Genomic DNA, 9,017 nt, shown 5'->3' with positions numbered 1-9,017 from the left:
GGCACGCCTGTGTTCGGATCTCCACTCCTCGTTTTCAAGCATCTTCCCCTGTTACCACCCACAAACGCCTCCTCCTGTCACTCAAATTAGCAGGCATTCGCTATATTGCGAGCACATGATTTCTGACCGCACTGACTGGTTCGCGCATGCGTACTAAAACCCATACGCATGCGCAGATGTGCGAACATCGCTCGGAACGAACGAGCGGCCGCTTACGAGCAGCTCTGAATGAGACCCACTGCTCAGCTCCATTTCACTTACAGTATGTCTTAAATAAAATCATGAGAGTGAGGGGACATTAGGACTGTGCTTATTACAGGTGTCACGTTTGTGTATGTAAATGTTACATTGGCAGAAGTGTAATAACACTGAGGCTATCTGGGCCTGCAAATACATGCATAGCCCTATAACAATGTATTTCCAGGTGTGTGATGTGGGACTTTACTTTCATACATGAGCCTGTCCATCTGCACCAGGTGCATTAAACCAAATTGTTATTTGGTGGGAATTGTATTTGTATATTGTAATCTTCACTGAGTACTTGTTAGAAAACTAATGCAATATGACAGCTCAGATATATCACCCAATGGTGAAGAATATATATATATAATACATGTAACTTTGACAAGGAGAACGGTCCCCCCTCAGCTTTGGGCTGTATAGCAGCTGTACCCTTAGCACCTACGGTAATTACACCAGTGTTAGGCAGTATATAGGAGACAGATTGTAGATGAAAGACCCCAGACCATGAGTGTCAGCCTACTTCTGCTGTCACACCATTATACAGAGGACGGTGGATGAGAGAGCAGGGAGACTGGTGTGGCATGAGAAACGTACAGTAGTCAGTAGTAGTACATCATGAGAACCTGGAAGAGGATGTGGTCTGTATAACAGAGTAACAGCAGAAGCAGGTTGACCTTAATGGTCTGAGGTCTTTCATGTACATACCCTCTCCTATATATTAACTGGAGGTACTCCCTACAGATAAGCCTCTTTACATTTGATAATAGCCCAGTCATAATGGGGACGTGTTTACATATATACCAAACACATATACCCAACCTGTGACTCAAACATTGTGGCAAATTGAATTTATATGGATTAGCCTTAATTCTTTGTGTAAATACCTGGATGCTGTGCCCGATTACTATCCTAAGCCAGGTTCTGCCAGTACAAATCATATTTCTATGCATGTAAATTCAATCATACTGCAAAGCAGCTGCTGATGACATTCTACAATCTGTGGATGAAACACGATTATGATCGCAGAGATTTATATGTGAATAAGTGATTATTACCAAACTGCAGAATATATAAAGATTATATAAGCAGATAAGTGCCCTTGAGTGTTATTAATATTAATATTTTTAGGATTTCTTTCTGAGATGTAACCATATAGGTTGTACCTCATTGTCCATTCTCATTAGTAAGTATATTTTGGGAGACCAGTAGTCCCCGTGCAGAGTCTTGTTTGAGTATTATTAAATTATTATTTCCCCTGATCATTTTGAATTTAGCTTTATAAGCTGATTGGACGGCTAACTGTAATGACTAGGCAACTATAATATAGGTACGTACACATTACTTAGTACTATTGTATTTTAAAATAATTCAAGCTGTTTTAAATAAGGAAAATAATACAATCCCCTCTCTCAAAAACAAACAACAACAATTGTAAAAACCAATGCTAAAGTGTCCCGGCTTCTTCTCACTTACCTAGGGGAGGCCATGACGCCTCACATTAAGTCATACAGCCTCTCAGAAGCTTCTCTAGTTGTACAATTAGAGAAAATTCGTCTTATAATAAAAACGATGCACCTCGCTAAGAATCTGTAACTATAATGTGTCTGCTGCTCTGTGTGAGCCTCACCTGCTGTCCCGTGCTATGATGTCACTGGCCTCTGTGACATCACTGATTTGCATAGCCATGGCAGGTCAGGCTTCTGACTCATGGTCTCCATCATGCACACACAGGGCCTCTATTGGGGGGAATGGGGGGTACAGCAGTAAGGGGACCGGGGGCTCGCTGTGGCCAGAACCTTAGCCTGTTTCCTATGACTAGGCCCCATATTTCCCGGTGGCAGTGCTGCGCACATGTACCTGCTGCCTGGATCACTAGTTCTCGCAAACAAAAGAGAATCACTGTGAGGCAACTGTGAGCTTCTTGTAAAAATTATTAAATCAAGTTCATGAATTTAAAATTATTACCACTTAGTATAGCCCATGTATACTATAAATGTGCATTCACAGCATACTCTGCAATAAGCCTTTGTACTTTACCACACCAAATGTAATGTGTACCTGTAATCATACTTGTATGCATTGTATACTTCCATTAGGCCTGGACAGGGGTGTAGCCAAAACTTTGAGGGCCTCATAGCAACATTTTGAAGGGGCTCCCATCATAATGCTTCAAGAGAGAGACCTCTCCCCACATTGGTTAATTTTATGCCTCCTAGTAATGACCGAGTTCAATGTATGCCCCATAGTAGTCCCCTAGTTTAATGTATGCCCAATAGTAGTCCCCTGGTTCAATGTATGCCCCATAGTAGTCCCCTAGTTCAATGTATGCCCCATAGTAGTCCCCTAGTTTAATGTATGCCCCATAGTAGTCCCCTGGTTCAATGTATGCCCCATAGTAGTCCCCTAGTTTAATGTATGCCCCATAGTAGTCCCCTAGTTTAAAGTATGCCCCATAGTAGTCCCCTAGTTCAATGTATGCCACATAGTAATGATCTAGTTCTATATAAGCTCCATAGTAGTGCCAAAATTCACATTACACCTACAACGCCCCCAAATCAACCATTTTACACCTTCTAATAATTTCACATTGGCCACATTGACACAATGGGGTGATGTTGGGGGACCACTATGGTTGGATATGGGTAGAGGGCACAGAATGGGGCAAGGCAATGGGGATGGGTAACACTGTAGGGAATAGAGGATGATTGGCGGACACTATTTGGGGCAGGGTGACTCTATGGGTGGAGGTTTGGGGGACCACTATGGCACCTTGGGAGGACAGGTAAGGTTACAGTGTTGTCGAAGTCAAATAATTGGATAAGATCGCTTGCATTTATTATCTGACGATCTAGTCGTCTATGATCTGATAAAGAGTGAATCAGACGCTACTCTGCATCGGCGCAATCCAATGCGCACAAATGCAAACCCAACACTCACATACACTGATTCACACAACGCACACACATACACTTATATGCATACACATAGACGCTCATATGTGTACCCAAATGCGTACACATAGACGCTCACATGCGTTTTCACTTACATACGAACATTTCCTATACCAATGCACAAACGCACATATGCGAACGCATATGTATATAATGGTTCCTATTTACAATAAGTTAATAAAGAGAGTTATTAAAGGTATTTTTAACAAGTAATTATGATGTAATATGTACTTAAATAAGATCTAAGGTTTAGAACGTAGTAGACATGTCATGTTTGGTATCATACTAAATCCCTGTTTATTTGCAGACTTTCATACCTATCGGCAAAGAAGTCGCATCTTGTGTCCGCTAGTTATGGATGATAGGGAGTTATTGTATAGAATGTAATTATCTATATGCAGTGTGGTAGCTAGATTTAACCAGTTGTTTGTCGGGAAACTACACAATGCAACCGTTTGAGGACTGAGCCATGCCCCTGATGACACCGTATGAATCGACCAATGACCAGATTACCCAGAAGCAAGAACCAAAGGAAACCTGTCAACTAGTTTCTTTGTTAACGTAGTACTCTGTAAGGTATATAAACGGCACGGCATCCTGATTCTAGTGTACAGCCATTCTTTGGATTGCCGCAGGCTTCTGGATTGATGACTGTTTACTGGGACCACACAATTGGACTGGAAAGCAATTCTTTCTTAAGCGACTTGCAGCGCTAAATAGCGACTAGCGACTATTAGGAATCAATAGTGTGGGGGATGCAGGAGAGCTGGGAGAACACTATAGGGGGACATTGTGTGGTGAGAGGTGACAATGAGGGGTGGGGATAGAGGGGGATACAGTGGTGAAGGGCTTCATGGTGTAAGGTATCACTGTGGGCGTGGGACATTAAAGGTAACACTATAGAGGGTTCTGTAGGAGAGGGCTGTGTGACACTAGGGGAAGGGCGACAGTCTGGTCTGGTGAACACTTTGGGGAATGTGGGGACAACATAGGGGCAGTGTAAGCACAGATAGAGGAGAGACTCACACACTTGGTTTATGATTGCAGTCATCTATGTTAGAAACATCCATATCATTAGTTTAACACAGGTGACTGTAATCATAAATGAAGTGGGAAGTCCAGGTGCAGAGAATTTTGTACCTTGTGGAAGGGGTCACGTAGGAGGGTCTGGTGTCCCTCACTATCTGTACCCATTATACTGCCTCAGAGGTCTCCATGTGCAGTTAGATGTAGTGGAGTAAACAGTTACATTTAATTTGTAAACTTTATTAGACAGGACAGTCAAACAGCTACTTAAATATTCTGGGCCTCATTTACAGTCAGCTAATCCTCACTAAGGAGATTTTTACAATGAGGGATGGTGGAGGCCCTAGGAGTCTATCACATGAGAGCACCCCCTATAGGGGAGTTGTGGAGGGCAGAGGAACCTATCACACAAGAGCACACCCTATAGAGGAGTGGTGGAGGGCCAAGTAGCCTATAACATGAGATCACTCCATATAGGGGAGTGGTGGAAGCCCTAGGAGCCTATCATATGAGAGCATGCACCACAAGGGAGGGGTTGAAGGTCAACAAAATATTGTGCTAGCTGACAGAGCACTAGCAGTGGTTCCCAAACTGGGTGCCTCAGAGCACTTGCAGGGGTGCCTCGGGTTGGTGGTCCAGTACCAAATAAAATGATTTTTAGTCAGTGTGATAGGCAAAACCAGTGCTAATGACTGCGTATAAAAAAATATGTGGACAAAAAGAAGAGCAGCCCTGCCAACCACCGCATAACTGAACCTAAGGGTGACATATAAGCACAATTTACTTCATTTAATTCTTTTCTGAATTTCTCAGAAAGAAACTCTTGGTCCAGGAGTGCAGTGGAAAAAATGCTGATATTCTAGGGCGCTGAGATTCAAAAAAGTTTGGGAACCACTGCATTAAGGGATTGACATATCAAGCAGTAAAAAGATCAGAGAAGTGAACAGGTGGAGAAGTTTCCCATAGCAACCAATCAGCTGCTATCATTTTATAGAAGGTACTTGATAAATGATACCTCAATGCTGCTTGGTTGCTGTGGGCAATGTCTCTGCTGGTCCACTTCTCTACTTTTGTCTCTGGTGTATTAATCCCTATAGGAGGAGTATATTAAGGGGGAGATGTACTAAATCTTTGTGAGGGATAAAGTACCAACCAATCAGCTCCTGTCATGTTACAGGTTGTTTGAAAAATTACACAAGCTGATTGGTTGGCACTTTCTCTCTCTCCACGGCTTAGTACATCTACCCCTAAGCCTAAAGAATGGAGAAGTAAAAAAGTTGCCCATAGCAACCAACTTCTAGCTAGCATTTATCAATAAAATGATAGGCACAAGCTGATTGCCCTTAGAAACCAACTTCTCCATGTGCCCTTCCTTTGGAAAGCTTGATACATCTCTTCCAGAGTCACAAACCATGGAGAGGATTCTCTGAGAGCCCCCCGACCGAAGAATTAACATAGCAGGGACAGCTGAGGGCCCAAAGGAGCAGATACCTGAAGGGCAGAACATGGCTGCAAAATAAAATAAACCACCCTGGGGTCAACCACACTAATGATAACGCATAAGGCACCGATCTAAGACCTCCGCATAACTGCTCCTACTGTAAGAGGATGAACAGAACTTTTCATTTTTAAATGACAGTAAAAGGGACCTGACCTAGTGTCTGCCCCCTGCTCCGCCCCATCCTGCCCTCTCTAGGATTGCTCCTCCGGCCCCCACTATATACAGCTTTGCTGTGAGATGTCAGCTAGAATGTACCGCTCTGCACCCCTCCCCCTCTGCACAGCCATCCACTCCCCTCTGTCCCCTTCCACTACCCCACTCTGCCTCCCATGGCTACACACATATTTACCTCCCAGCAGGTCACAAAGTGCATACACACTAGACGATATGCTCCCTGAGCGATATCGTGTAGTGTGTCCCCGGCAGGCTGTGCTCAATGTCGCTTATGATATTGAGCACAGCCGCTGAACGATACAATTAATGATATCGTTCAGCGCTGGGCTCTCTCCCCCATTCCCTGACATGCAGCAACCTGACGAGATCGTCAGGTTGGCCTGCATGTCAGCCCGATGAACGATGATGACGAACGACCCGCGGGAACGCGCGTCGTCGTCATCGTTCATCTTTTTGGGCTTAAAAATGGACGATAAAGTGGACGACTGAACGATAACGATATCGTTATCGTTCAGTCGTCCACTTTATCGCCCAGTGTGTACGCACCTTTACTCTCCTGTTACAGTCTCACAGTGGAAGCCATTGAATGGGGAACACGCACCCTAGCTCCAACTGCTTAGGCATATGGGAGACGGGACAGACCGTATGGAATTAATATATAGATGTCTGTGTGCGTTTATCATATTCTCTTTACTTCTTATAGGGTTGGAAGGAGATATATAATCCTATTGGGAAACTGTGTGACATTTGGAGGTTCCCTGTATCAATCACTTATATTTGGCTACCAATAATCTTAATATTTAAAATATAACAGATAAAGCTGCTAATGATTGTACACAACAGAATGATTGTATAGAATTATAGCAAAACACAGCTGATCTCCAAGCTAAAAGCATACATACTGTAACCTTACACACTGCATTATTTGGAGAATCGCCATAGAAGAAATAATTTAGATTTATAGGTATACCCAAGGGCATTAAGGGGCAGGATATCAGTGATCTCGGATATACCTATAATTCATATTCTCTAGGTCCCAATAACAATGGGTGCAGAAGAGGATAGACCCAGAAAGGCATACCTGTAATGGGAACCAACACCCGGTAATAACAATATTCCTGGAATACAGGGACACAGAAAATATTCAGGCCATTCATAAAATGAGAATCCTGATAGTGAGAGACAATAAAATATTTATCTTTCACAATTTCTCTACTGTCACCCTAAGGAGGCTGCAGACGGCTTGCTACCGGGACCAGCGAGTAGCTGAGTGCCCAGATCATTCAGGCGGTGGCTTTCTAGGATCAGGGTACCTCCAGGGTGGGTGAATCACAATTTCTCTACTGTCACCCTAAGGAGGCTGCAGGCGGCTTGCTACCGGGGCCAGCGAGTAGCTGAGTGCCCAGATCATTCAGGCGGTGGCTTTCTAGGATCAGGGTAGCTCCAGGGTGGGTGAATTACAATGTTTAAGTGCATGTTGATTGCTGAATTGTTTTGTACTCTACTCCTGGGAGATTTGTTTGAATGTAATAAAGGTGTAATATTATATTTTTATAGTATTGTGTTATTTTTGCAATTAAGCGGCACCTGTGCTTCTATATTAATTTTTCGACATTAGACTCCTAAGGGGGTGAAAAGAGCTAAAATGCCCCCCCACCCCCTGTGCAATGTCCTGCCTGACTCTCATCATGGCTGCAGCACAGTTCATATACAAACACCAACTGTCACCCCAAGTGCTGCCAAACATCACTGGCAGTTGGTGTGGCTCCTCTATTTGAATAGTGAGGGAAGGGAATGTGTTACTACACAGGCGAGAGAGGAAAATGTTACTACAGAGGTGAGCTAAAAATGTGTTACAATAGCAGTGAGAGAATATATTTTAGATGTGAGGTAAGGGAATGTGTTACTACACAGGTATGTAAAGGGAACGTGTTAATACACAGGTGAGGGAGAGGAATGTGTTACTACAGGGGTGAGCAGAAATCATGTGTTACTAAAGAGGTGAGGGAGGGGAATGTGTTACTACTGGAGTGAGCAGGGATAATTTGTTACTACAGAGGTGAGGGAGGGGAATGTGTCAGTGAGAACATGGCAGCAAAAAAGCACCAATAGCAGTTGTCAGTAATGATGGGTAACCCCAAACCAACATTGAAAAAATGTCATCCTGGCAGGATGGCAAAATAAGTCCATCCTGTCACAGAGGTATGTGGTAATAAGCCGTTAGATTACTCACAGAGGTGTCCAAAGCTACTGTAGTTCGGGACAGTTGAGTTACCGAGAAAAGGGATAACTGTAGCACCATGGGACACAGAAGCAGCATTACTTCAGCAACATGAGCAAGGAGTGGCTCTAATGTGCCAAGAAATGGGCATCAATGTCTTCTTCAGAAGTTGTCCAGATGATGAGGGAGGGGTTAAGATGTGCAGAACTTAAATAGTCAAATATACAGGTCAACCAGTGACCAAGGAGACACCCAAGTAGCACCGGCGGATCCAGGGGGGGGGGGGGGGCGATAAGGGTGATCGCCCCCCGTACACACAGAACGGATTCTCAAAGTCCCACCCACTCAGTCAGGGCCGGCTTAGATGTGCTGCTTGCTGTCAGCACTGCAGTGGCTCAGGCGGTCGCTGAGCAGCAGATGTTCTGACTGCTAGTACACACAGCAGTCTGTGGTCAGGGTCATCAGCTCGCTGCGGGCCCCCATGTCAGTGTCAGTCAGAGGCTGGCTGGGTCGTAGGCAGGGCGGGTGGCGGCAGCAGGGGACCTGATTCCATGCTGTGTATTTGCATACCTGACAGCTGGGAACTTGAGATGCAGGCATAGTATGCACAATGCTCCACTAGCATATAGTGTACAATTAGTATGTAGTGTAATGTCAGCATGTAGTGTAATGTCAGCATGTAGTGTATTAGTATGTAGTGTAGTGTCAGCATATAGGACCTCATTCAGAGTCGGCCGTTGCGGCCGCACGGTTGTAAGGTAAAAGGGTCCGGATATGCAAATGAAGCGCTCGCAAGTTGCGTCATTAAGATGGGATCATTAGCTGGACGAGCGAGGGGAGGATGCGGCTGTAAGACTAAAAATACGCCCCCTTCTCGTTCCCATTACACGGCATCTCCGGG

This window comes from Taudactylus pleione, unplaced genomic scaffold (genome assembly GCF_031769625.1).
Source record: "Taudactylus pleione unplaced genomic scaffold, aTauple2 ptg001150l, whole genome shotgun sequence".
NCBI lineage: Eukaryota > Metazoa > Chordata > Amphibia > Anura > Myobatrachidae > Taudactylus > Taudactylus pleione.
The sequence above is the reverse complement of the archived record's forward strand: the minus strand, read 5'-3'. Positions refer to the sequence as shown.